This window comes from Nelumbo nucifera, chromosome 2, assembly GCF_055504915.1.
Source record: "Nelumbo nucifera cultivar China Antique chromosome 2, China Antique-T2T, whole genome shotgun sequence".
Classification (NCBI taxonomy): Eukaryota; Viridiplantae; Streptophyta; class Magnoliopsida; order Proteales; family Nelumbonaceae; genus Nelumbo; species Nelumbo nucifera.
This window is the reverse complement of record NC_142650.1, coordinates 108,983,542-109,011,039: the sequence shown is the minus strand read 5'-3', so window position 1 is coordinate 109,011,039 and position 27,498 is coordinate 108,983,542. Positions and strand designations below refer to the sequence as shown.

The 27,498-nt window shown below is 37.9% G+C and overlaps 1 long non-coding RNA gene across 8 annotated transcripts; it reads left to right on the top strand.

The window, feature by feature from the left end:
- Nucleotides 1–1,728: 1,728 nt before the first annotated feature.
- On the top strand, nucleotides 1,729–27,160 carry LOC104590095 (uncharacterized). 8 transcript variants are annotated; one of them, XR_016083177.1, is made up of 4 exons: nucleotides 1,729–2,078; nucleotides 3,346–3,516; nucleotides 6,541–6,612; nucleotides 22,392–27,160. It is a non-coding gene; the product is annotated as an uncharacterized LOC104590095 (long non-coding RNA). The 8 variants fall into 8 exon arrangements; XR_016083174.1 differs by having other exon boundaries at nucleotides 22,314–27,160; XR_016083175.1 differs by having other exon boundaries at nucleotides 3,346–3,605.
- The last annotated feature ends 338 nt before the right edge of the window (nucleotides 27,161–27,498 follow it).

The following is a 27,498-nucleotide window of genomic DNA, read 5'->3' as shown; positions in this document are numbered from 1 at the left end:
TTATAAAGAAAAACAATAATTTAGGATCTATTGCCAATCAAATCTAATTATTAAACAATCTAACCATAGAAACTTAATGAAGAGAAAACTTAACGAAACAAGGATTTGCTACTTGAATTCAACCTTCAATAGATTAATAGAAAAAGGAAATTGGTTTCATCAAGTTCAAATTGAAAGCAAATAGCATATAAGAGGAACTGATTTTTTGTTTTTGAAATCAAACCTTAAACATGATAGTAAAAGGAAACATACAATCCCATAATGGAACAATTTGGAAAAGGTGATCAATATGCAATCTATCTATCACTTTTTTGGTTAAGAAAAAAAAAAAACAGATTTCCCCTTTGAATGGGACCTATTATACAGTTCAAATCTTACATTCTAATAGAGAATGCATGCAATTCATATTTTGGAACAAATGACTATGTTAGAACCAACTTTGACATCTTACTTAGCGTTGAAGTTATATACATAGAAATGGAAGGGGAACACTAAAACTTAAAAACCCAAAACTAAGGAAAATATTTAGATATCAATTATGAAATAATACTTGAAATTCCAATTTCTAAGCTGGAAAAAAAAAACCTATAATGATTCATGTTTCCTTCCAAAGTTTAGATCTGAAATCTGAGAATTGAATAATACAAATCTACATTCAGACTTTGAAATGATACAAACAAGTAATTTATTTCCACATTACAGTTTTAAGATCTTAAGGCCAAAGAGGTAAAGCAGTTGAGCTTAGGTTTTTGTTGCTTTAAAGCTCAAAATTGAAGATAATCGCGCTAATGTCTCTCATTTACCAATCAAGTTAGAAAGTAGAGGAAGAAAAAATAGAAGAAAAAAAAAACTTAAGCTAGTTCTACAACTTGACTCAAAACCTTAGGCTTTTTTATCTAAACTGAAATGAAGGTGCAATACATGCTATGTTCAGAAATCATGAAATCCTTTTCATATTCAGACTAAGGTATGCAAACTTTCCTTAGAATCCCAAGAGGTCTGAAATTTATTTTTTTGAAATCACGGAATACAAATCTGAATTATTTTTCCCTTGACATGTCAAAATAGAGATTGCAATTAAAAAACTTAAAATTCACAGTCATGAACTGGAATCATTGTTCAGTTCAGCAAACTAAAAGTGCATGAGGCATATCCTTAACATTGAGGTAAGGGGGCAAGAGTTGTAACTTAGAGCCACTGAAAACTGAAAAAAAAAAAGGGATACACTCTAGGATCACAAACACCTGAAGTGAGTCCTAGAACCTAAAATTAAAAGTATATTAAGACATATATTTAAGAGTTGGAATTAAAAACAAGAGTGATGAAACTTGACTTTTAACGATTAAGATCAAAGCTAGTTATACACTATGATTAGTGTTATGTAAGCCCAAGACAAAATTAGAGCTAGTAGCACACGTTTAGCAAAAAGAAAAAAAAGATAAACATTTATGGTGGCTTGAAACACCAATCCTACAACAAATTTCATCTCTAACGGCATTTTTAATGGTGGCGTTTTGTTTATTGCTGCTATAGATTATCTTTTGTGGTGTATTTTGAAAATGCCACCAATAAATGCTGTTATAGGTACATTTTAAGTGGCAGATATTAAATTGTCGCTAAATCACATTAAAAACGCCACTCATTGCATTTTATTATAATGCACGTGTCTTTAAAATACAATATTAAACGCTGCTACATTTGTGGTTTAATTCAACCATTGATTTCAACGGTTAGAAATTATTAGTAACTTGAAGAGAATACTAAAAGAAAAATATCTTTCATTCCCGCGCGCATCTCCTTCGTCTCTCCCAAACCTTGTCTACCTTTTTGTTTCCCTCTGTTCTTGCTAGAAATGGCAAGCATCTCCTTCGTCTCTACCCAACCTCATCTCCCTCTGTTCTTGGTAGAAACCGCACGCATCTCCTTCGTCTCTCCCTAAACTCGTCTCCCTTTGTTCTTGCTAGAAACCGTGCACATCTCCTTCACTGCTCGTGCTAGATACCGGAGGTTGTTGCTCGTGAAAGAACACCAAGAGCTTTTTCATCATCTGCCCATTCTCTTTGGTGCTCTCCATTCAGGTATGTTCTTTCCCTCTTCATCTACATCTGCTCGTGCAAGATATCAATAGTCATTCTTTGAAGGATTAATTTGTTTTAGGTTTTTCTTTTCCAATTTCAGTTTGGAATTTATTTGGTTGTTAGTTTTGTATCAAGTTTGAATTTTTCTACTATTTTCTTTTATTCTTTTGTCTTATTTTGTTGTTTACCTGATTTAACTCCATCTTTTAGCTAATAAGTCTGAAAGATTTCTATCTATAGTCTCGCCTTTGAAGTTTGAAAGTGTTCAGTCTTGGCCAGAATAGGTATAGGTTTAATAGAAGTTTCAATTCCATATCTTTTTTGTTTTGTGACCTCAAGTTTTTCATTTTTCTTCATTTGAATATGACTTTCAATTGTTTAGGTGCAAAGGTTTCATTAATTTTCTGTTATTCGTCAATTCTTGGTAGTGGATTTGTCAGAATAGGTATAGGTTTTCTGATAGGACCAAAAACGAGTTGGAATCTTAGAGATTATTATTATATTATGAGGGAGAGATCAATGCATATTTGGAGTGCTCAATAAGATTAGTAACTTGATTGGTTTCATCTTCTTGAAGTTCCTGGAAAATGGTCAGATTCCATGAGAGTCCAAATAACAAATGAATGAATAAATGAATCTATCTTTGTTTCTTTTAGGAAGGGAGGTTGTTCTAACAATGATAACCAGAAGCAAGTGCTCCTTTTTTACTCCAAATATCTTACTAGAACCATACCCCCATCAAGGGACTATAAATGGAAGACTTTTTGTCATTGGATCTTATCACACCTTGAGTCCCCCTAATAGTAAGCATTACAACTAAAACGCCTTAGGAGCTAAAACTTTCTAAGTCACTTTCAATATGTTTTTTATACTATGCCAGTTTTTCACAGTAGAATGAAATAGTAGGGTATGGTAAGGAATGGGTACATGTACCCTTGTAAGTGGAATTGTATAGTTTAATCATGTCCTTATATATTGCTTACTTAGTTTAAATCTTGTACACAGTTGAGGTAGTATGCCGAGTTTTACATGATATGAAAAATTGGAAAAAGCTCAGATCCACTTATGAAAAGGGGTTTCAACCAGTGTTGCATGGAACGTTCTAAGTGGATGAAGTATTTACTTCTGATTCCAACACTCTATGCATTCCTAATAAAAAATTCAACAAAACATTTTCCTTTATCTACCTGCTTCTTTGACATAATTGAATAGTTAGTATACACAATGATTGCCATTTATAAAAGTTGAATTGTTGACTTTACTGCAGGGTCTTAGGTTAGCTAAGCAATTGGGACTCAGTCAAATGGAGGTGGAAGGGGACTCAAAAAGTAATCATCTCTTGGGCTAGACAAGACATATTCTATAGACTCTCAAGAATGCTTATAGGGAAATAGAAAGGATTGCAAGAGAGTTGGGTGCTGAATTCAAATGGCTAGATGTAATAGACATATTCTATGGACTCTCAAAAGTTTGCATTTTTTTTGTAGGTTGATATTGCATACTACGCAATGAGCAATAGCGATCAATGTATGGATGAAGACTTTTGATTAATATTTTGATATGTTTTTTGAATTTTCATGTGTTAACATTTATAGTATATCTTTTTTGTGTAAATATTCTTTTAAAATATAAATGTATGAATTCTATTTGAAATGAGTATTTATTTTGCTGAATTTTGCTTTAAAATTACAGGTTTTTAATGATTCTAATATTGAATATGAAAGCTGATAAAACAGGTTTTAATTATTTATAGTGGCAGTTATAAACGCCACTATAAGTTCAACCGAACAAATCTATTGCAGTGGTTATAAACACTAGTACAGGTTCAATCAAATAGATCTATAGCAAAAGTTACAAATGCCACAACACATTCACTAAAATAGATCTATTGTGGCATTTATAAACGCCAATGCTAGGCCCCAATTAGTTATTGCTATTGTGGCGTTTATAAAATTCCGCTATAGATATTATATTTATAGTAGCAATTATATATGCCGCAAAAGGCATATACAAATTAATTTTTTAGACTTATAGTGGCATATCCATATGATGCTATTGATGGATTAAACGCTACTATAGAATTGTTTCCTGCGGCGTTTCTCTAAATGCCGCTTTTTCTTATACCGGCATAGTTTTTAGCGGCATAAGACGATATGCCACAAATACGCCGCCATAAGTATATAGTGGCGTATAAACTGATATATAGCGGCATAAAAAAAATGCCGCTATAGTCAGTTTTTGTAGTATCTCCAAAGTTGAGATTATAGTTGTTGGATAATCATTGATACAAGAAAAGCAAAATCTTAAAATATACTTGAGGTTAGAGATGAGCTGAAATATTTTCTTAAAATCTGAACTTACAATCACAAACATAAAGAAATAGAACATGGAGTAAAAAAAAGGGATAAAAAAAACAATAGACAAACACATCCAAAATTTCAAAAAATAATTTTAAGTTGTAAAAGTTAAAAATAAATACAAGGGTTCAAGCATAGCTTTACAAATTGATATTAGAGAATAAACTTACATTGAAGCATGTGGGCTAAAACCAACTAGTTAGAAATGGATTAAAATTTGGATGGAATAGATTGAGTTTGGACTCAAAAGTTAATATCCAAGGTGGCTTGCTAACGTTAGGACTTGAGGCATAGGGACTAAAATACTATGAGAAAACATACATGCACACCATCTACATCTATGGTCTACTTTCTTTGAAATCCAAAATCCAATTTTGTCCATAACATTTTCCTTTGGATGGTTCTGCAATCAAGTTGTGAGCATCATGGTTGTTAAGTACAGATGGTTCTGCACTGTTCTATCTAGTAAAACTCTGTTTGCTAGTTTAGAGATGTACCCTCTTTTGACTCTCTGTAATTTTACCATATTGAAAGTCGCAACTCCTCACTTCAAGATGGAAGTGGTACTATAAAAATTTTCCCAAGATTTCTTCAGTTTCAGTTTTGTATTTTTCTTATGTCATTAGATAGTTCCCATATATTTACTTATCAAAAGAAAGACAGTTCCCATATATTCCTTGTTAAGCTTTAGAGTAGAGAATATTTGCAGTAATTGCAATGATACATGCATTTTTATATTGTTAAAATTGTTATTTCTAAGCATCCCTTGAAAACATGGGTATACTAAGTTGATAAGGCCTGTGAATGTCAATATGGGAGAGGAAATTGTTGAGCATCCCCACTAAGGAATTGACCATCATCATGGATAAATTAAATTTCCTGTTATAACATTGTTTGACTTGTCTATGCTTTCATTAAAAGAATTGTTGGGTCTATAAAAGTATTTTGTAGATGCTTTCTTATTAATCAATATACAGAGGGGAAACACCTCCTATGGGGCCTCTGGTACTGTGTTGCCCTTTTATATCAGCAATGAAATGCCATACATTCCCTATAGTAAAACAGCAAAATGTAAACTAGCACCTAAAGTTATAAATGGCACTTCAGCCTTGAGGCTGTACACATGGGCATGGAGCCCTCTCTAACAGATTATGTCTCCCTACCACATCCTTGATCAAAAAATCAGCCAAGGCATTAGTTGATTGTGGAACCCAGATGAACAGCTATTTCGAGCAATGCCTTAACTTCTCTATATGGAAATCTGTGAGCCCATTGCCCTTCTTGTTCTTCTTTCTGAAAAAGTTAAAGTAAATTGTGTTAACTGAAAAAAATATACAATATGGTCCCCTGTACAAAGAGTTTCTGTACATTAACCTAACCTTTAAGGACCCCCCAAAAAATCTATATTAAAAAAAGGGTGTGATAGATCAGTTCCACTAGAACAAGTATGAGTGGATAACAAAAATTTTATCATGCCCACGACACAGGAAATAAACCTCCTCCTCTGGGCTGCACTTCTGTTCAAGAACTCTACTATTCCTTTCATTCTAGATTGCCCATAAAACTCCAGGGGCACCACTGCCTAGCATGCTTTGCATTTCTTTAGATCAGTAAGAATAGATTTTATCAAAATCAACTTGAAGATTACTTCAAGGTGGGAATATTATCCACCCCAGCAACACAAAAGTTTGCATTTTGTTACTGGCATGGTCAGTGCAAACAGCTCTGGGAACCTTTCCAGTGCAAAAAGCTTTGGAAATAGAGACCTGAAACCACTTTTCTTTTCTTTTCCTTTTTTTTTTTTGCATTGCAAATTCAGTACAGCAATGTCAAATCATTTCTTGAAGGTTGTTACTTTAATTTGATGCTTCCCAAGTTCTATGAAGGGAGTCCTGAAAGAGTGGCGAGTTCCCGAACTGACTAAACAAACAATTTGGTTCCTTGAGTAACAGGGAAACTTCAGCTGGAACTCACCGATGCATTCACCCATTTGGTTCCTTATTTAACAACGAATTCAATTCATCATTCAATTCAACAATATCTGAATGCATCAATCACCACACCTTGTTTGGTTCTAAGAGTTTGATGGCATTTTTCATTTCTAGGTCCGAGAAGACCCTGTTTTTCAGAGAGAAGGCCCTGACATCCATGTTGATGCTGTTCTTAGTGTGAGTCAGGTAATTCCTAGTTCTAGTTTTTCTGTATTCATCTTATTCCAGGAAACCTTTTTTTCCCTGATGTACAAACAAATTGATTCTTCCAATGAGTACAATATGAGATAGTTTCTTGAGGTGGTAGTTGGGTCAAACTAATCCCAAATAGTTAATATTAAAGCTGATTTGAGTTAGAGTTGGTGGTTGTCAACATATTCCCTTCATTCATCTTATGTTTGGATACAGGGAATCGACTTATTTTATCTTTCATTTCATTTAGTAACAATTATCTATTGATCTGGTTGCTGATGAAACTAAATAATGATGCCACATTGACTTCTTCAATTAGGGGCCGTTAGTTGGTACAGTGGTAAAATATTGGGCTGGCAAGCATGAGAGAATATGGGTTAGGGTTTGAGAGCAGCCACTTTGTGCAGAAAATGCCAAAGGTTAGGACCGTGTCCAGTCTAGGGATACTAGAGTTTGGGTTTGTGAATTGTGAGAAGGATGGCCAGTTTTCCACCAAGTCATGCTATTTAGCTTTTATGGGCCTCGGTGAGAAGGTAGTTTGGCCTTGGATCGGGAAAGATCAAGTCCCATCCAAGATTAAGTCTTTGTAGATCAGCCTCTAAATCTGTCCATCTCTTAATTCATTGCCCCTACACTTGCCAGTTATGGTGCCATTTCTCCAAGCTTTTCCGGCTGTGTTGGGTCCCACCATTTACTGTTGTAGAATGCAAACCTTATTTCTGAGTGGAGGGCCGCCTGCTTATCTAACAAAGTGACAATGGGAGATTGATTTGGAACATCTTATTATTTGCAATTTCTTGGCTAATATTGAAGGAGTGAAATCAAAGAATTTTTTAGTCGTCCAAGGCTGAACCAATAGATGCTATCATAGGAAAGGTAGAAAGGGTCATGTTGAGCTGGGCTGGCTGCTCAAGATTTTTTTTGTGGGCGTTCCTGCCAATTTCTTAACTGCCCATTGGCAGTTCAATGGGCTGCATTATTAGATTTGCAAGTTCAATCAATATGTGCTGCATTATTAGAGAATTTGATTATTCTTTAAAGTTTTTGTATTATTTATATGTTAATTGGATATTGTATTTGAACAATGTCTTTTGGATATTTTAATATATAATCTTTGAATTAATAGATTTCATTTTAAATTCATTTTTATCAAACGGTTTTGCTGTATTAAATAGGTATGAAAATGCTAGATCAATAAAAAATTCAGGTACCACAAAATGCTGCAATTAAGCGGGTATATGCATATTTTTTGAAAAAATTGGTATTTGCTGGTGGTCATGTCCGCCGGCTTAGCTATCAACATGACCAAAAAGTGTTAGAATTAACTTAGTATAAATAAAAAATGAAAAAGAAGATCTAAGACATGAATCCACCGATTTAGCCATAAACAACACATAAGGCGGCGGTCATTTAGCATAAAAGCTGGCAGTTCGGATCGCCACCTAATAACACGAGGGAGTTTGATAGAAATCTAAGGCGGCGGTCATTTGGTATCTAAGCCGGCGGTCTAAACCGCCGCCTAATTAATGCTAAGCCAGCGGCTCAGTGTGAACGCCGCTTCAAAGCAATTTGAACCGGCCACCTAAGGCAACAGTCTTTTGCATCTAAGTCGGCGGTCTTGATCTAAGCCGACAGAGGTTTAGGGGGTAGAATGAGGACCGCCGCCATAGATCAAAGCCGGCGGTCTTAAGGCCTAAGCCGACGGTAGACCCATTTTCTTGTAGTGTATAGCTTACATTGAAAACCAACACATAGTCATAGTTTAAAGTGTATAATTCTCTTATTTCTTCTTAGAATGATTGCATAAATAACACCGATTTCGACAAATAGAAATGGACCTTGAATATTGAAGGGATGGGAGATCTATCCTATGGATGCCCGGATCTTGCGGAATAGAATGGGCGAATTTCAAAAATTTCTCCCATCTCCACTAGGAATCGTATTCCCTATTTTAGAAAAATCATATTTTTCATGGATCAATCTTGAACTAAGAACCAGACCAGATCTGAACCAAAAACAGCAGGAGAGGGATATACCTGATACAGAGAAGTAGTATCTCCCAATGGAGGTGTTCACGCCCAAGGAAGGATCCAAATACTACTCCCACTGAAGATGGCGCAGTGCAGGATGGAGCAGAATCAGCAGTGTTCTTCCTAAGAACCTAATCCTTCGCACAGGATGGAGCAGAATCAGCAGTGTTCTTCCTAAGAACCTAATCATTCGCAATAATCAGCAGACGACACGTGAGCACAACTTCCTATCATTCCCTTCACAAGAAACTGATATCAAGATCCAATCTTGATTTCTCCCACTGAACTGGAGATCGAACTGGAGGTATGGCGGCTGCAGGAAGGAGGCGGCAACAAAGAATTTTGCAGGGTTGCTGAATTCTTCCTTCTGCGTTTTCAGCTGAAGAGAATGTGAAAAGATCTGTCCAAAGGCTGTCGCCCCCTCCTCCTTTTATAGGCTTAAAGGGATCAGCTCCTAATTCCATTAGGAGTTGCTGATCCAAATCATATTTGGATCAGAATTCCCTTTAAGTGATAAGGGAGAACCCTTATCTTATCTACATATTAGATCAGCCCTCTCCCAATCCTATTAGAAGGTTTCCAGATCTAAATCTTATTTAGATCTTGGACTCTCTGAGTGGATATTATTTAGGAGGTTTCCAGTTCGAAATGGGCTTTAGGCCCATTAAGGTTATGTGCTCACTTAGCCTTCCAAACTGCTACCTAGTTGGGGTTCCTTATATGGCGTGGGACCTAAACATTGATCTACACATCAACCACATGGATTCAGCCCAGTCTTTGTTACAAGGCCTGGCCGAATACACTGTTATGGATAGTGCACCCCCTGAAACCCATCACATGGGCTCTATGGGCCCAAGACTTACCCTAAGTGGTCCCTGGGCCAAGCCACCTTATAACACCCAAGGACTGTGAGCAGATGCATGATTAGCCCATCAAGTATTACCCTCAATGGTCTTACACTTAACCTCTCAGCCCATAACGATCAAACACTACCCGACAAGAGATGACCTCTCCCTCGGCTGCAAGGAACAGTGTTGCACTCTCTACTCACTTGGATCCCAGGAATTAAAACCTTTTGCAAACATTTCGAAACCATAACATATATATATATATATATATATATATATATATGTCTGTATATAAATATATTTTGCAAAACAAAATTTCAACGATTGAAATCAACTGCCGGCAGTTTGGTTTCCATCAGAGAGAGTGCATCCCCGATCATTACCTTTGTCCGACAAAGGGGCTGATCCTATCACTATGATCACCCACTCAGATGAATTCTCGGACTGTCCCAACATACCCAGGTTTTGACCCCCGCTAAGGATCTCATTGAATGGCATATCAAAAACAGCCCAATCCGACACCTAGTGCTGTATCATAATCGAGTCTAGGGGTCAGGTGTAACTTTCCAGTTTGGCCCATCAATCTCGAAGGTCCAGGGCAATACTGGAAATCTGGTCCGGTTCAAAGGTTCTATTAATCCTACACTGCATGTGCTTTGGGTCTCACCCTGGTGGCTGAGACAGGCCACCCCAACATTTGGCAGCACACCAGTGTCAGCCTTGGTAGGATAAATCTCCCCAGACTTATCCAACGGCTGTGAACGTTCTAAACTAACACGAGTCTCATAAGTGTCAAGTTTAAGGGTATTACACAGAAACACACCACAGAAACATGAATCAAATATGTACTTTATTCATTTACAATAAATTCATAATGTACATCATTCTGATTGGAGCTAAGGGTATACAACTGTCTAACAGCTCCCACTTGCACTTAGGTCCAATCTGGTATAAGTCGGAATCCCATACTTTCCACGTGTTTCTCAAACCCTTTCTGTGTTAGTGGCTTAGTCAATGGGTCTGCTACATTCTCCGCTGATGTTACCTTCTGAATCAGGACGTCCCCTCTACCAACAATCTCCTGCAGTACATGGTACTTCCTCTCGATGTGCTTCGACTTCGAGTGGGCTTGTGGCTCCTTAGCCTGAGCAATCGCTCCATTGTTGTCACACAACAACGGGATGGGTGATGTGCTGGACGGAACTACTCCCAATTCGTGAACGAACTTCTTCATCCACACGACTTCCTTGGCAGCTTCACTTGCGGCAATGTATTTGGCTTCGGTTGTGGAGTCTACCGTGGAAATTGACATTTCACAGCAAAACTCTTTTGTCCTTCGAAATCGGCATCCGTATACCCCTGGATCTGTAGTGAGCTACCATCGAATACCAGACAAAACTCTTTTGTCCTTCGAAGGTACTTAAGTATGCATTTCACAGCAGTCCAATGCTCTTGCCCTGGGTTGGCCTGGAATCTACTTACCACACTCACTGCCTGAGCAATGTCAGGACGAGTGCATAGCATGGCATACATGATGCTCCCTGTTTGAGCAATGTCAGGACGAGCAGTCCAGTGCTTCTGCTCAAAGTCAAACTTTTTGACAGTAGAGTCAAACCGGATGTTCCAACTCTTGGAAGCTTGCTTAAGTTCATACATGGATGTATTCAACTTACATACCATGTGTTCCTGACCCGTAGCTATGAAACCTTACGGTTGCTGCATAAGTTCCTGACCCGTAGCTATGAAACCTTACGGTTGCTGCATATAGAAATCTTCAGTAAGATCTCCATTCAGGAATGCGGTTTTGACATCCATTTGCCAAATCTCCTAGTCATGGTATGCTGCTATAGCTAGCAGGATCCTAATGGATTTAAGTATGGCCACAGGCGAAAAAGTTTCCTCATAATCGATTCCTTCTTTCTGAGTATACCCTTTCGCCACCAGACGAGCTTTGTAGGTCTCAACCCTGCCATCGGGGCCCTTCTTCCTCTTGTAGATCCATTTGCAACCAATTGCTTTTACCCCGGAAGGCGGATCTACCAGAGTCCAGACTCCGTTAGTCTCCATTGAGTCCATCTCAGCTCTCGTGGCATCTACCCACTTAAGGGAGTCTATGTCCAACATAGCTTTCACATAAGTCACGGGATCCTCCTCACTAGTCAAGGTTTCCACCAGTAACTATCCTGATCATAACCAAAACGGATTGGTGGCCTGGATACCCGGGTAGATCTTCTAAGTTGGTCACTACCTGGAACTTTTGGAACACCTCCCACTACATCTGAGCTCTCCTCATCAAGAACAATTTCCTGACGAAGGTTGTTCAGGATATAATCATTCTCCCAGAATTGTGCATTCCGACTGCAGAACACTTTCTGCTCACTTGGGTCATAGAATATATAACCTACAGAGCCTTTTGGGTAGCCTACGAATAGGCAACGACTGGTCTTGGATTCCAATTTGTTCGGATTCGTTCTTTTAATGTGAGCCGGACAACCCAAAATCTTCAAGTGGCGTACACTTGGTTTCTTTCCGGTCCAAAGCTAATAGGGAGTCTTCGGAACTGATTTGGTTGGAACCCAGTTCAGAACGTATATCGCAGTCTCCAATGCGTATCCCCAAAAGGATGTGGGTAATTTTGAATGGACGAAAAGTGACTAGACCATATCCAATAAGGTCCTATTCCTCCTCTCTGAGACACCATTAAGTTGTGGTGTAACAGGAGGAGCCAACTGTGATACTATCCCGTTGACCTTCAAGTAGTCCCTGAATTTGTCAGAGAGATACTCACCATCTCGATCTGATCGAAGGGACTTAATTTCTCTCCCCAACTGCTTCTCGACCTCTTGTCTGAACTCTTTGAACTTTTCAAAGGATTCAGACTTATGTCTCATTAGGTACACGTAACCATACCGAGAATAGTCATCGGTAAATGTAATGAAATACACGTGCTGGCTACGGGTCCTAACACTCAGGGGACCACATACATCAGTATGTATAAGGTCAAGTGTGCCTGTACATCTTTCAGGCTTACCATTAAATGGCCTCTTTGTCATCTTACCTTGAAGGCAATGCTCACAAGTGGGAAGATCTTCTTCAGTTAGAAAATCCAAAGGACCATCATTTACCAGTCTTGTGATTCGGTCAATACCGATATGGCCAAGTCGGTAATGCCACTGGCACGTGGGATTAACTGTATCACGTACTCTTTTCTTGGGGATATCAGCCGACGTAGTTTCGACTATGTTAGTTTCTAGAGAAGGATGTAGAACATAGAGACCATTCTCCAGTTCCCCGTATGCGATGAATTTATTGTTTCTTTTAATAGTAGTCGTATTACTAAAAAAGACAGAATATCCATCTGCACACAATTTAGAGACAAAAATCAAATTTCTTCTTAAATTTTGCACAAAAAGACAATCTTTAAGTACAATGGATCATTCTCTAAATTTTAATTCTACGGTTCCTATAGCCGTAGCTGCAACGCTTGCAGAAGTCCCCAAGTAGAGCATCACTTCTCCATCATTCGGCCTTTTGCTTACCTTGAACCCCTCTAGTGAGTTACATGCATGAGTTGAAGCCCCGGAGGCAATACACCAGGATGCAGAAGCCACCAACAAATTGGTTTCTATGACATAAGATTCGAAATTACCTTTCTTGGATTCTAGGTACTGAGGACAGTTCCTCTTCCAGTGGCCGGTCTGTTTGCAGAAGTGACACGCATCCGATGCCCTGTCTTTCTTCTACTTCTTGGGTTTGACAGTTTTCTTCTGAGGCTTCTTTGCCTTCCTCTTTTTCTTGCCCGTTTTGTTAGTTTCAACAAGCATAACTACAGGCTCATCCTTCTTAATTAAGTCCTCAGCCCTCTGCAACATATTGTTGAGTTACTGGACGCTGACATTCAGCTTGTTCATATTATAATTCATTATGAATGGATTGAAGGAAGAGGGCAAAGAATTCAGGATGGCATCCACTTGCGTGCCAAGATCTAGCCCGGATCCAAGGGCTTCAAGTTCGTTGATATATCCCATCATCTGAAGACAATGGTCATGAACCTTCTGCCCCCTGGACATCTACGCGATCATGAATAGTTTCAAGACCTTCTGTCGAGTAGAACGATTCTGCTCTTTGTACATTGTGTTTAGACTGCCCAATATGTCCTTGGTAAGTTTGATCTGATCGAACTGCCTCTGTATTGAGTTATTTAGTGAGGCAATGACATAGCAGTGGGCTAGAGAGTTTTTATCCTCCCAATCTTGGAATTCCCTTCTTCGGGCCTCAGAAGCCTTATCACCCGGATGCTCCGGGGCAGGATTCTTAACTACTTTATCCAGTTTTTCAGAGGTCAAGACCAGCATGAGGTTACGGTACCAGTCGGCATAATTTGGGCTCTTAAGCTTGTTGTCATCAAGAAGCTTTGCAAATTGTCTGTTTGCCATTTTCTGATAAAACAACAAACATTAGTCCACAACCTAATTTGATTCATGTTCATTACATAGATATGGCTTTTAATCTATGTTCCATTCCCATTTATTCATCTCTGAGATTTCCCTCCTTTCTCAGTGACGGAGACAACGACTTGTCTCTGGAAATGTGGGAAACCAAATAGGGTGCATGGAGCCAACTGTTTCAGCTGCAAAACCCCACCACCTTTCTGTGAAGGATCATATCCACTCATCATATGAGTTTTCCCTTTGGCCTCTGTCAGACAAGGTTCAGAGCCATTTTCAGGTAAACCTTTCTGTTCAGTGAGTGCTTACCCATCATATTCGTGAACGCCAAAGTACCGTGAGAGAGTTCCCATTTTCTGGTGAAGCCCCTCCCACATCGGTCTATGACGCCCCTATCATCTTATGAAACACTCAGACAAGCCCAACAGCAAATGGATAACCCATTTTCTGGTGCGTTTCCTCATTACTGAAGGACCCATCTTCATGCTAATGATGGAAGACCTTTAGAGAGTTCATCACATGAATCTCCCTATCACATGCATTCATATTTGCTGGAGGGAACAAAAAATACGCCCTAGTTTAGATTAGGTCAAACCAGAGTGGCTCCCACTGACTTTCATAAAGCCAGATTTTGGTGGGCTCAAATCGGCTAGGGTTCCGCACGTACTCTCTTCAGGGGTTGTGGGGCCCACCATAGAGGGAGGTCATCCAATTACTATAAGGGACACCATGTAAATGATGTGCATTCAGCCATGGTGTGTGCAAGAGACACTACCGAATCTGCATGGGCCAAGTACTTATAGTCCATGAACGTAGCACATCACACATCCATACATCACATGTAGGGAAGAATTGACCCAATCAATTAAATATCTGTAAAGCCCATTTAAAGCCCATTTTAAACCATAATATTATCCATTAATATTATCTAGGTATATGGGCCGAATTAGGGTTAATCAGTTCGGCCCATATAGCTTTATCCGCAAATTGGGCTTTTAGCAGTTTTAACAATTTAAAAATGGGCCTTTACAGGTTGGGCCGAATTAAGCATTCAATTAATTATCAATCCTCAGGCCCATTTTTGGGAAAAATTAGGGCTGACATTCAGCCTTGATCGAACCCTAGATTCGGTCCAAACAATTTGAACCAATCTTGGTTCGACTGGGTCTAGGGTTTGATCTTTAATTAAATCTTTAATTCAAGAAAATAATCTGAAATTAAAATTGATTAAAGAAAGATCAACAATCAGTCAGATAGGGTTGTTCGCACAATCCATCCTGCAAAACAGAGGTTAGATCACAGTTTGCAATTTCATAAACTGCAAATCGCAGATAGCGATTCTCCCATCTCCGAAATCTCCTTCCTTGTGCCGCCATCTTCGATCCAAAATAAAATAAATAGAAATCCTAATTTCCATTAATATTACATCAGATCGAATGCCTATACATTCAGTCTAAAAATAAAAAAAATTATTTTACTGACCAAATGTAATAAATAATTCAAGAAACTGCAAAATTGCAGGTTCCCTGCGCCAATCAAGATTTCGATCTCCTCTTGTACGAACAACCCATAAATCAAGAAAATCATAAAGAACCATTCTAAATAAAATTCAGATTTATAAAAAATTTAATTCCAGATTATTCGCCCAAAAATTTTGGAACAATTTCCCAAAAACCCTTATCTACGCAAATCGGGTAGAACACCTTCTTCCCATTTGCGCAGGTTCAGATCTAAACTAATTTGGTTCAAGATTTGAACCATGGCTCTGATACCACTGAAGGGATGGGAGATCCATCCTATGGACGCTCGGATCTTGCGGAATAGAATGAGCGAATTTCAAAAATTTCTCCCATCTCCATTGGGAATCATATTCCCTATTTTTGAAAAATCATATTTAAAGGATCAATCTTGAACAAAAAACCAGACCAGATCTGAACCAAAAACAACAGGAGAGGGATATACCTGATACTGAGAAGTAGTATCTCCCAATGGAGGTGTTCATGCCCAAGGAAGGATCCAAATACTGCTCCCACTAAAGATGGCACAGTGCAGGATGGAGCAGAATCAGTAGTGTTCTTTCCAAGAACCTAATCCTTCTCAAGAATCAGCAGGACGGCACGTGAGCACAGCTTCCTATCAGTCCCTTCACAAGAAATTGATATCAAGATCCAATTTTGATTTCTCCCACTGAACTGGAGATATGGAGGCTGCAGGAAGGAGGCGACAACAAAGAATTTCGCAGGGTTGCTGAATTCTTCCTTCTGTGTTTTCAGCTCTGAAGAGAATGTAAAAAGATTTGTGTCTTAAGGCTGCCGCCCCCTCCTCCTTTTATAGGCTTAAAGGGATCAGCTCCTAATCCCATTAGGAGTTGTTGATCCAAATCATATTTGGATCAGAATTCCCTTTAAGTGATAAGGGAGAACCCTTATCTTATCTGCATATTAGATCAGCCCTCTCCCAATCCTATTAGGAGGTTTCCAGATCTAAATCTTATTTAGATTTTGGACTCTCTGAGTGGATATTATTTAGGAGGTTTCTAGTTCGAAATGGGCTTTAGGTCCATTAAGGTTATGTGCTCACTTAGCCTTCCAAATTGCTGCCCAGTTGGGCTTCCTTGTATGGTGTGGGACCCAAACATTGATCTACACATCAGCCACATGGGTTCAGCCCAGCCTTTGTTACAAGGCCTGGCCGAATACACTGTTATGGATAGTGCACCCCCTGAAACCCATCACATGGGCTTTATGGGCCCAAGACTTACCCTAAGTGGTCCGTGGGCCAAGCCACCTTGTAACACACAAGGACTGTGGGCAGATGCAAGATTAGCCCATCTGGTATTACCCTCAATGGTCTTACACTTAACCTCTCAGCACATAATGATCAAACACTGCCTAACAAGAGAGGACCTCTCCCTCGGCTGCAAGGAACAGTGTTGCACTCTCTGGTCAACTGGATCCAGGGATTTAAAACCTTCTGCAAACATTTCGAAACCATAACATATATATATATATATCTGTATATAAATATATTTTGCAAAACAAAATTTCAACGATTGAAATCAATTGCCGGTAGTTTGGTTTCCATCAGAGAGAGTGCATCCCCGATCATTACCTTTGTCCGACAAAGGGGCTGATCCTGTCACTATGATCACCCACTCAGATGAATTCTCGAACTGCCCCAACATACCCAGGTTTTGATCCCCGCTAAGGATCTCACTGAATGGCATATCAAAGACAGCCCACTCCGACACCTAGTGCTGTATCATAATCGAGTCTAGGGGTCAGGTGTAACTTTCCAGTTTTGCCCATCAATCTCGAAGGTCCAGGGCAATACTGGAAATCTGGTCCGGTTCAAATGTTTTATTAAACCTACACTGCATGTGCTTCGGGTATCACCCTGGTGGCTGAGACAGGCCACCCCAACATTTGGCAGCACACCAGTGTCAGCCTTGGTAGGATAAATCTCCCCAAACTTATCCAACGGCTGTGAACGTTCTAAACTAACACGAGTCTTATAAGTGTCAAGTTTAAGGGTATTACACAGAAACACACCACAGGAACATGAATCAAATATGTACTTTATTCATTTACAATAAATTCATAATGCACATCATTCTGATTGGAGCTAAGGTATACAAATGTCTAACAAATATCTCTTCCCAAGTATTGTTTTTGTTCAAAATTTCCAAATAGATAACCCACTCTAAAAACAAACTTCAAACATAAAGCCAGGCCTATAAGCTGTATTATTTCCTTGAAATTCAATAACAGAAATGATTTTAGATTTGCATCCTACTTCAAAACTAAAAACCCAAACCTGTTAGCCAACTTATAACTTCTCTTTTTACATAAAAGAAACAACAAACCTGAACCCAGTTGCCCAGGTTTGAATTTTACCTTTAAACTCAAAGTTGCAAGAGAGGAAAAGAGAAAGAAAATGTAACTTCTCTGAAAACTTAAATCGATTCTAGAAATCAGGTCTACAAGCTTTATTTCTTTCTAAAACAATCAGCAGGCTTAGTTCCAAATCTGTAACTTAATTTTTATTTTAAAAATTCCAAACATAGGTCATTTTGTTTTTAGAAAAAACCAAAGTAATCTTTTGAAAACCACAACATAGATAAATCTGTAACAAGCTTCCTTCTTTAAAAACACAGATCAGATCTGAATTTGACTTCTTCATTGAAAATCCAAGCTTAGGTCAATCTTGGAATGAGTTCCTTCCTATGAAAATTACAGCATAGGTAAGGTTTGACACTATCCCTATTAAACCAAAATACAAGACCATAAAAAAAAAGGAGAAAAAGATAAGAACAGTCTTGAAAGTAGGTCTTAACTTTGAAGCTCCTTCTTGAAAATCTTAATATGGAGTTGTTCTTTGTTTCTTTTAAAGAAAGCAATGTTATTGATTCTAAAGTGCATAAACCATAAATATTTCAATACATACACTAGACCAAGAACTGTAGTTTACTACGCTTAGTATTATATATGTCTACATTATATAAAATTAATGATTATAGTTCAAACAAACACTTCAACTTATACAGAGGTTAAGTCGTCAACATCTCTATTTATGTCTTTACATTCCAAATAAAAGCTTATATGCACAAAGATCAAAATCCAACAAGAACTATCAGATTCATCACTTCACAGAAATTGATCATCAAAATAAAGGATAAAAGTACAAGAAATTCCCATAGAAAATAATATTATAGAGAAAACAAACCTAGAAAAAGCTCCAAATGGTCCAAATTAAAAGTCCCCAGTGGGGTCGCCAACTGTGAGCTCCAAAAAGCTCATGGTCGGCCCAATAGAGTCGCCACCCATTTTTGTTTAAGAGGAAATGGGTCTTCTTTTTAGGTTAAACAGTTTAGATTTTCAGGCAAATAGGGACTCTACTCTTTCACCAGCCTAGAAACAGAAATTCAAGAGTTCTTTGAATAAGAGGAGGGAAGGGATTAGGCACCCCTCTCCTTAATTGCAAACATAACTCGTTGAGATCTATCTAGACTTATAGGGAACAAATTAGATTTACTTAATCAACAAACAAGACTAGAACACAAGGAAGGCTTGAAGGGCTGTAAAGTTCAAGAACTACTTGCTAATCTGAGAATGAAGTATTGATTTTTCTAAGTTAAAATTTTATTCTCCTGAATATTTGAATCCTAATGTTATAGATTACATAATTTGGTTGCTCATCATCCTAACATATATCAACAAAGATATTGTCCCTATTGCATGTCATGTTTCAAAAACAAATTTGCATATATTATTTCAGCAACTAAGCATGTGCATTTTCCCAAGTCAATCCATGTTTCACATACAAACAAACTACTATTCATTTCAGCCTAGAGATTAACCTCAAATCACGATAACCATTTACCCTTTAACCTAAGAGATTACAAGGAAAAATAGATTTCAGCATGGTGATCACTTCTAGAACATAGGATTGAACACATATTAACATGAAATTTATATTTCAACATTGACATGGAACCTAAAAATCATTGTTTCCATCATTCAATAAATGCAAAACATCATATTTCAGAATGCTAATGGATTCTAAGCATAATAAAAATCATTGTCTTAACATGTCATGCTCTTAAGAATCTCAAGACACAATCAAATCCAAGCAGAATTCCAATAACATAAACATGTAATAGTTCTACTATGTCAATAGGTTAAGGGAATCAAAAGGTGGAGTGAACAAGAGAACTTACCCCTCTTTCTAGTGCCAAGCAACAACCCAAAACATCACCAAAGAAACAAATAAAAGGGGTTTGGCATGTAACATTCGAGCATATACAATTAAGTTCTAATACCAAAAAAGCATATAATTCAATTCAACATATTTAAAAGCACAAGAACATTAACACATGCCTAATATGTGGATTTTCAACCATACAAGAAAGAAAAGAATGGGAAAGAGGGGATAATTCAATTCTGCCCCCTTAATTACAGCACTAGAAACAATAACCAAAAAACTAAGTCATAGAGCAACTCCAGAGCTAAACAATCAAGTTTCAAGAAACACTTATGATGACATCCTAAACCACTTGAAATGAGACAAAAAAAACATTAACATATGTGATTTCAGATTTAAAAATTAATAGTAAAAAAGGGGGAAACAAGCTAAAAACAATTATTAACAATTTGCAAATCTGAAATGAATCATGTTAAGGCTTCTTTAAATCCCAATTCAAGAGTTTTAGGTTTATGGAAGATTTAATGGGGTTGAAGGACTATAAATTTCATGGAAAACAATTTCTTCAAAAAAATGTCAGCCATGGTTTAGTGGGGATATTTTCAGGGAGTGGGTACTGGATTCCCCAAACCCCTCTCCTCTCTCCCTTAAGTACCATGGCTGAAAAAACTAAAAATCCTTCCATGAACCTTAAATTCCTTCAACCTTACCACAACAATAAGCAAGCAAAGGACCTAAAAATCAAATAAGATTAATAAAAATCAAGAAAAAACAATAACAAGATGAGATGAGAGGTACTAGTGTAGCCTTAATAGACAAATTCCAGCAACTAAGACGGGCTCCGCTCCGAAACACACGTTGAAGGTGATCCTTCATTGGTAGTTCGAATCCAAATGTTCTTGGATGGTAGGAAACATATATTTTAGAGTTTTTTACACTTGTCTATGAGTTGGAGGCGAGAATGAGAGAGTTGGAGTGATCTGGGCGCCTATCAAAACCCTAGGACTCCCATTCGCATCGGGGGATTTCTAATGTTAAACGGATTATATTAACTTGATTCGGCCTGTGGCACTAATCTTAATGCCCTAGCAAATTCATAAAGTGCAGATGGTTCACAACTTATGGCTGGCGTGGGGTGTTATGATTGGCCCCATAACTTCAAAATACAGCTGTGGGGCTGTTTTAATAAATGTTTTGAATGACAAAATAATGAAAAAAAACTGTTTGAAAAAAGGATTTTAGCAATTAATATGGTGTTTGGAAGCATGGGTGCTTTTTGGATTGATTTTCCAAAAAAAAAAACACTTTTGCCATGTAGGTGAGCAACACTATGCTGTTTGGTAAGATTTTTATTACCAATTTTCATGTATGTGCTGACAGATAAAAACCACATTAGGATACACATCAATCAACCGTTGGGGGAAACGGTTCACCGATGCATGAAAATGCCAAATCGGTGGGTCCCGGTTTTCGAAGCATGCCTGATTTTTTAATAATTAGCTGAACCAAACAATGAGATACATGGGCAATTGTTGAAACGCCTATGTGGATCCAATGTGGCAACGCTTTTTTGAAAAACGTCCACGGTTCCAAACATTCCCTAAGTGTTATTAGATGCCAATAGCCAAACAGCAAGTATATGGTTGGCATGGATGCTGCAGATGCAACACTGTTTTTTGAGGTAGGACGTTTCCTGAAGCAACAATTTTTTCTGTTTGGTATCAATGCTCCAGGAAACATTTTCAGCACTGATACCCGTTATCCAGTGCCACCTCACGTCCATGTTGGTAGCAACGAGCTGCAGCTCTAGGAAATGCCAAATTCGGTATTGCTCCAAGCCATGTCTTCCCGATTTCGAGATATGGCTTGGAGCACCGTTTTTATGAAAAAACGGTTTCAAACAAATGCCCATTTTCTGAAATAACGTTTTCTTCGATGTGGCCCTGATGTGGCATTTTCTGGAAAAACGACAACGATGCAAAACAGATGCCAAAATTAATGCTAATCCTACCTAGCTGGATTAATTAAATTGACGATTACATGCATTATGTGTGGCATTGCGTAGGCAAACAGTTTGAAGTGCTTTTATTGTGTTGGGTGAGGAGGACAAGTATCAAAGTCTGCCAAGGCAATCAAATATTCTCCTCCCTTGTTCATTTATTGCGTGGTTGTTGAGGTTATACTTGATTCTCTCTGCCTTTGCAGCATTATATATATAATTCCCCAATGGTTGGGAGATCTTCACTTCAATCCTCAATTGCAAAATACCTCTTGAGAGTTGAGACAACATTTGAATTTGTTTTCTATTTGGCAAGCAAAGGATGGCAGAAGGTGTGCTTTTTGACATGGTTGGGAAGATACTGGAGAGCTTGGCCTCCAAAGCAATTAAAGAGATTAGGCTGGCACTGAATGTCCAAAATGATATTGGAAAGCTCCAATATATATTCTTGAGCAGTTATCAAGTTTGTTACTGCTATTAGTTAGCTGTTAGTCTGTTATATATACAAGTTAGTTAGTTTGTTAGTAGGTCAGCTGAGCTGGAATCATTACGTGGCAGCTTTGTATAGATTCATTTCTTGTATAAATAGTAGTCATGCACTTTGTACAGTTCAGTTGAAGTAATACAGAGGTTTTTTCTCTTTCTTTGGTTTTTTCTTCTTGCTTAGAATTTCACATGGTATCAGAGCGAATCAGTTCAGATTTGCTTTTCTTTTCATTTTGATAACACGTTGAAGATCTACTAGAATATGGAGGATATTGAAGAACCTGCGGTCTTAGTTGCACCTCAAGCTGGAAATGCGACAGTGCACAAAGATACAGGGAGCATCGCCAATGGAGATCCAATGCTGCTGCAGAATTCAGATCATCCAGGGATGCAACTTGTTACGAATCCTTTGATAGGTAATAACTATTTGTCTTGGAGTAGATCGATTAAGATAGCTCTAGGAGCTAAGATGAAGCTTTGATTTATCAATGGAAAGTGTGCTATGCCTGATGAAGAGTTTTCTGATTTTGAACAATGGATTCGTGTGGACTATATGGTTAGATCATGGATCTTGAACTCTATTTCCAAAGAAATAGTAGAAGCCTTTCTTTATGCTTCAACTGCTAGGGAACTTTGGATTGAATTAGAGGAGAGGTTTGGAGTGTCAAATGGACCACAGATCTGTCAGATCCAATGAGAAATAAGCACTATTTCTCAGGAAAATCAATCAGTAGCAAAGTATTACACGAACCTGAAGAAATTGTGGGATGAATTGGCTTGCTTGTTGCCAACACCATAATGCACATGTAGAAATTGCACTTGTGGAGTTGCAAAGACTGTTTCAGATCTAGCTTGTTCTAACATGTTAATGCAGTTTTTAATGGGCCTCAATGATGGATTTGATAATGTTAGAAACCAGATCTTGGTGATGGAAACCTTGCCTTCAGTTAAAAAGGCATACTCTATGATTTTACGAGTGGAGAAACAGAGAGAGGTACGAGTTACATTGACTGAGAATGTGGAGAACTCAGCAATGTTTGTGAGAGCACCTATGGGAAAATGATCTAATGCTGGAAGGGGAAATAATAAGAGATCCAATTCTGACAAGAATCATAATGACAAAAAGAATGAGAAGTATGAAAAGTTGCACTGTGATCATTGTAACATGGGAGGTCACACTAAGGATACCTGCTTCAAGTTGCATGGATATCCTGAGTGGTATAAAGAACTTAAGGAACAACGGAACAAAATGACAGGAGGAAGAAATGTGTCTAATATGGCTGATAATCCTTTGGATGCAAACATGGATCAAGCTGTTAGCAAGGCAACAGATCAGAATTTATCAAATGATTCAGCAGGAGCTATCAAAGATGATGAAGGGGAAGGCCATGATTGACAACAATCATGTAAATTTCACACACATTAGTGACTTTGCAGGTAACAATTCTACTTGTGCTTTTCATTTTGCTTTGCATTCATTTGATAATTTGGACTGTGGAACATGGATAGTGGACACGGGTGCATCAAATCACATGTACACCATATAGGTGATGTATCCCTTACACCCAAATTAACCTTGACTGATGCCCTTTGTGTTCCTAGTTTCAAATATAACCTACTTTCAGTAAATAAACTTTCCAAGACTGAACAACTTAAATTTGAGTTTTATCCTAACAAATGTATATTGCAGGACCTTCAATCTTCACCTAATTTTGCTTATAATTAAGTCAATATTCCTTGTGATGTTCTGTTAATATCAATAAAGATTAAAAAATTTTGTGGTATAACAAACTTGGTCATGCTTCTTTTCAGTCTCTTCAGCATCTTTCTTTCTTAAATGGCATTGATACAACATTGCTCTCACCATGTGATGTCTATCACAAATCAAAACAACACAGGTTACCTTTTCCACTTAGCACTAGTAGGTTAAATTCTAGTTTTGATCTTTTACACATTGATTTGTGGGGACCTTATCAGTACGCATCTATCACTGGAGCACATTACATGCTTACTGTGGTAGATGACGGGCCCAAAGTTGGAGCAAATTTGTAGGAAGGCCCAATTCGCAGCAGAAGCCCAACTTACAGAGAAGTTTTGCAATAGCCCAATTCGCAGAGGAAGCCTAATACGAATGTAAGAACAAGAAACTGAGAAGAGTCCTATTAGATTTAAATTTGTGATGTAATCCTAGAAGGATAAAGAGATTGAGATTACTAGATAAGAGTTAAGAGTAGGATTAGATTAGGACTTTCTATTTTTGAAAGATAAATTTCAAGGAGTTGGAGACCGCCCCCTCCCCCTAAAGCTATATAAAGGGATGGGAGGCGGACTAGTGAGGTGGCGGCAAGGAGAAGAGGAGATCTCAGCTCTAAGGGCGAGACCATGAGTTCTTTCTTTCCTCTTGTTTGCTTTATTTCCTCTATTATGAACTAATTTATTTGTAGATAGGGCTGTGGAAAGCCTAACCATAACAATGAATATATTTTTATTCTGATTTATTCAAGATCGTGATTTCCATATAGTCTATGAGTTATCTTGCTTAATGCGATTATGAGTGGCCATCTTTTAATTGATTATGTTTATGTGAATGAATCGGGAGAGGAATTCATATAGCAGACCAAATAATTCATGGTGTGAATTGAATGGTATATAGGGGTATGTACACATGATTCATCTGAATGTAATAGTTTTTCCTTGAACTTAATGCATTTCTATCTTGAGAACTCTAGTCGAGGGATCGAAGGGTTACTTGATAGAAATAGATTTGATATATCTTGGAAAAGAATATTAAACAAAATTGGAAAAATTTCAGCTTATGGGAATGACAAAATTATCTTGGGTAATCTCATCCATTAATATTCATTGGAATGGTTAGGCGGACCAAAGGTCCTAGCGAATTCAATCAATCGTTGCACATTCAATATTGATTACTCTTGCTTTTATTTTCTTCTTCTATTTTTAATTTTCAGTAGTTCTTATTGTTGGATCTGAATTTCAGTTGTCCAAATAATTAAGGAAGGCTGTAGTTCTAATACTTATTTTGTTAAATCCTCGTGGGAACGATATTTTTATACTACTTGATAACTAGTGCACTTGCTAGGGTTATAGTTATAGCTATCAAGTTTTCTCCCTCGGCTACAAGGAACAGTACTGCACTCTCTACTCACACGGATCCTGGGAATTAAAACCTTTTGCAAACATTTTGAAACCATAATATATATATGTATATCTCTATATAAATATATTTTGCAAAACAAATTTCAACAATTGAAATCAGCTACCGGCAGCTTTAGTTTCCATCAGAGAGAGTGCATCCCCGATCATTACCTTTGTCCGACGAAGGGGCTGATCCTATCACTATGATCACCCACTCAGATGAATTCTCAGACAGTCCCAACATACCCAGGTTTTGACCCCATCTAAGGATCTCACTGATTGGCATATCAAAGACAGCCCAATCCGACACCTAGTGCAGTATCATAATCGAGTCTAGGGGTCAGGTGTAACATTTCGGTTTTGTCCACTAATCACCAAGGTCCAGGGCAATACTGGAATTCTGGTCCGGTTCAAGGTTTCAAGTAAACCTACACTGCATATACCTCGGGTCTCACCCTAGCAGCTGAGATAGGCTAGCCCAACCACTTGGCGGCACATCAGTGTCAGCCTTAGTAGGATAAATCTCCCCAGATCTATTCAATGGTTGTAAACATTCTAAACGAACACGAGTCTCATATGAGTCCAGTTTAAGGGTATTACACAGAAACACACCACAATAACATGAATCAAATATGTACTTTATTCATTTACAATAAATGTCATAATGTACGTCATTCTGATTGGAGCTAAGGGCTTACACTGTCTAACAGATTGCACACCAACAAGAGATTGATGTCGTTCCTCTTGAACAACAAGATTGTAGGCCTTATTGATTCCAGGCAACGGATCTGAACTGATAATGTTGGTTCGAATGGTATTGAAGTTCTCATTGAGTCCCATGAGGAACTGACGAAGCTGCTCTCGTTTGTGCTCAACTACAAACTCTTTCGCAGCACCACATGTGCATATAGGTACCAACAACAAAACTGCGAGTTCATCCCAAAGCCCCTTCAACTTCGTGAAGTATGCTGCAACCGATTGTCCGGCTTGCTGTAATAGGCCAATGTCTCGCTTTAGTTGATGTATGCACAGTGCATTGCTTTGAGAGAAGCGATCTTCAAGATCTTTCCAAATTTCTTGTACAGTTTCAATGTAAACAACACTTTCATGGAGATCTCTTGCTAAAGAATTAAAGATCCAAGAGATCACCATGGAGTTACACTTCACCCAAGCCTACTCCTTCTCAGAATCCTCTGGTCTTGGCAATGAACCATCAACAAAAGTGTATTTGTTCTTTGCTTGCAGGGCGTTACACATTGCCCGTCGCCATGTCAAATAGTTCTCGCCATGCAAGTAGCGCTCCTAGATTATTCGACGGGTGCAAGAAATAAGGAGAGGAAGAGTTACTTTTAGTCGCCATGCAAGTAGTAGAGGAACAGGGTCGACGAGGCTCTAATACCATAAAAATGAAAGGAACAACTTGTTATTCAATATACATGGGAATTTATACAAGGTAAATAACGGAATTATAGCTAGCTAACTGAATTGCAGCTGGCTAGTAGTTGAGAGGAGAGAGTACAGCTGGCAAGCTTCCAGCTATTTAACTGACACATTGTTTAATTGACATGTGCGATAATAATTTGGAGTTAGGATACTGAAATAAAGCTACATATTTGTATTTGTATTTTCATGTGTACAGTACAAATTTATAAAAGTATAAGGTTTTTCACTCTATGTATCTATATTTGTACTCTTAAACTGAGCCTTGAGTGCAAAACCCGGATGCAACTCCAATTTGATTGAGAATTGTATTTGATATCTCATTTACTTTACATTATCTAACAATTTTGCAGGTTAAATCATTATGTTAAGTGGATTTGCATTGGAAGATGTGTTACATTATTCAAGAAGATTTTTTCAAATGCCTTGTACTTTTTTCTACGTTAATTGGATATTGTATTTAAGCAATTTGTTTTGGATATTATAATAATTAATATATTAATTAAAAGTTTTGTATTTTTAATTTTCATTTTTTATTTAAATTGATTTTTATGTATTATCTGCCATGAGATTTGTATTAAATAGGTACCAAAAACTATTGAAATCAAATTGTTATAAATAACAAAAAATTAAAAAAAAACAAAGTTGACGGTCATACAACCGGTCCCTTAGACATAAAAAAAAGACCTAAGGCGGCGGTCCAGAGTGCCACCTAAAAATGGAAGCAACATTTTGACGGACCTAAGGTAGCGGTCAAAAGAGATCTAAGC